Below are 2,809 nucleotides of genomic sequence, written 5' to 3'. Positions count from 1 at the left end.
TTTAAAGGTTAAAAGGGCGAATCGAGTGAAAAATCAAAGTTTAAAGTTTGTTTTTGAGGTTAGGTTGAACTTTGCGTGGTTAAAATTTAGGGGTGGAGGAAGTGGCGTGTTGCGAGTCTTGCTCGGTGAATAAGCAGGGTAGAGTAGAATGCCAGTAACACGGATCCCAGGCAGAGGGCGACAAGTGAACGAAGAAAATGAGAATATCGGGTCGAGCGAGGTGTTACGGGATGAGGGAGGTAAAAGCTCAAAGAAATGGATAAAAAGAAAAACGCCGAAAAGAGAGAAAGGGGAGGGGAACTTACCGACAATGATTCAAGCAATGTTCACCTACATGTCTTTCCAAAATTCAACGTTTCTTAGCGAATTCAATCGGTATATTTTTTTGAGAAGACGGTATCCTCCCCTGCAAGGATTGGTACATTTTTTTTACCCCGAAAATTAAAGAAATGAGAATTTTTTGCGTAACCTTGCATTTTTGACCACATTTCGTGACATGTCTTGCAAAAATGTTATATCTTTTTAATAAATAATTTTAAAAAAAAATGTTAAGCATACTCTTGTTGGCCGGGAACTGGTATTTCGATTTCTTTATTTATAAGTCAAAAAATATTGACTTGTTCCAAAGTTATAAACACATGAAATTATTCGATCTCCCAGACAAAGTATGGCTAAGTGAGGATAAAAAAATTTGTGGTCTTTAAGGGTTAACGAACGATATGAAAAAATGGCAAGAGAATAAAAATTTAGATTTCTAAATGCCCTAGAAGATTATCATAACAACATTTTGGATTTTCTTGATAAATCAAAAATTCAAATTTTGTCAGAATACCAAATAATGGACAATCCAAAAGTTACATTTTTTCCTGCAACATTTTCACAGTATTTCAAATATTCTCAAATATAATAATGCATTTTCAAATATATATATATTTTTTTTCGGTTCGTTTTTGATTCCTCTAGAATTAAACCGAAGGGCCTACGACAAAGCCACCGAACGCGTCCTAGGGTTGCGGATAGAGGGTCCCTGTACCAAGGGTTTCTGCTGAATATGGTTACAAAAATAAATAGGCAGTCGCGGACAATTGTCCAGGGGTGGTCCCGAAGGAATTAACCCCCAAGCGGAGGTGTGAAAACCGTGCCGAAAGCTGAATGGCACCTGCGTGAGGTGTATAGAACGGTGACTCTGGGATACCGGGCGACCTCTCAGAGTACGCAGCCTTATCCCTGCATGAGGGGCTCTACAAGGAAGGACGAACCCCTTTCCCTAGCTTCTCGTGGGAACAACAATGACACCACCAAACATAGTTGTAGTAAGTGCGGTTCAAAACAACAGAACGCGCAGGGCTCCCGACAATGGATCGGCCAACAATGCCGACCAATCTAGAGCTGGGGGAGCCAATGAAAATGGATTCAACGCGAAGGATCGGCGGGATCTCGCGGCCTTTGGGTGGACGGAGCAACTGAATCACGACTTGCTAGAGTGCTGGGATGCGAGTGTGGCCCGTGTACGGGGTTACATGGCACGGCTGCATGCTCTGTGGTGCGAGAAACACCCGGAGCTATCGCACTTTTCGCAGCAACGTCTACGAAACCATGCTGAACTACTCCGTAAAAGGGGCTATGTAAGCGGAACGCCTACTCTACCACAGCTAGAACAAGCCGGAAACAAAGAAAGAGATGCGACACTAATACCAACCGCGGGCAGGCATCCAATAGATGAAGAGCGATGCTTTACGACCCGGAGAAACATCAACACCAAGGTTTCTCTCAAGCCTAAAGATCTGGCTGAAATGGATGACGAGCTTCGTGGACATTTTTCCGGTGAACCCGACCTCTGGGCTATCAATTATTGTTTGTATAATGCAGCGAGAGCTTTGGTCGATGCGAACCGTAAAACAAAACCAACGGCTGATCATAAGACCAAAAGACGAGTGCATCAACTTGCCATAAAGATAGGCTGGGCAAGACAGTACGCGTCCCGCATTCAATGTGTGACTGACTACATCACATCTGGCAGGAATTTTACCGCCAAGGTACGAAAGTTCGCGCGCGAACTCCGGACCCGTTATTACAAACTTAACAAGTCATAGCTGCTGAACATCAGGCAGCATATTGTTGAGAGAATACGTATACTATCTGACGCTAAGAGAAGTCTAGAGCGGAGGGAGAGGTGGGTCAGAGAAAATCAACAGTTTCTCTCTGACCCATCCCGACTCTTCCAAGACTCTCCAGTTACTGTCGAACACCCACCCAAACCAGAGGAGGTCGAAGTATTTTAGAGAGAAGTCTACGAAGTTCAGCATAGACTGGACCAAGACTCAGAAAATATAGATAGCTTCAAGGAGTTATGTGTTGCCCTCATAACACCTGATAAAGAATGCCTACCCATCACTACCGAGGAGGTGAAAAAAGTATTAAAAGGGATGAAGAACTATTCCGCACCGGGACCAGATTGTATCAAAACCTTCTGGTGGAAGAAGTTATCTTCAACCCATCAGCATTTGGCCCGTATTTTCACCTCATATTTGAAGTCGGAAGAGCCGATTCCAGAGTGGTTGGTGGAAGGGCGCACAATACTCCTGCCGAAAATAGGCAACTTATCTGACCCGAAGAACTACAGGCCAATAACTTGTCTAAACACGCTTTATAAGATATTCACAGATATCCTAAATGATAGGATTGTTCGGGCAATTGAATCTGTGTTTCAAGAAATGTATGAACAACGAGGCTCAAAGAAAGGCGTAGCCGGATGTCGGGAGAACCTGCTCATCGATAGATGTGTCTGCAAAGATGCAGCATTCTACCA

The 2,809-nt window shown here is 43.6% G+C and overlaps 1 protein-coding gene across 6 annotated transcripts in view; it reads left to right on the top strand.

Annotated features, from left to right (window-relative positions):
- Positions 1 to 2,809, top strand: part of LOC117181913 (MIF4G domain-containing protein B) — a 123,978-nt gene that overhangs the window by 115,749 nt on the left and 5,420 nt on the right. The window lies entirely within an intron of this gene.

Source organism: Belonocnema kinseyi, chromosome 10 (assembly GCF_010883055.1).
Source record: "Belonocnema kinseyi isolate 2016_QV_RU_SX_M_011 chromosome 10, B_treatae_v1, whole genome shotgun sequence".
Lineage (NCBI taxonomy): Eukaryota > Metazoa > Arthropoda > Insecta > Hymenoptera > Cynipidae > Belonocnema > Belonocnema kinseyi.
The sequence above is the reverse complement of the archived record's forward strand: the minus strand, read 5'-3'. Positions and strand labels throughout refer to the sequence as shown.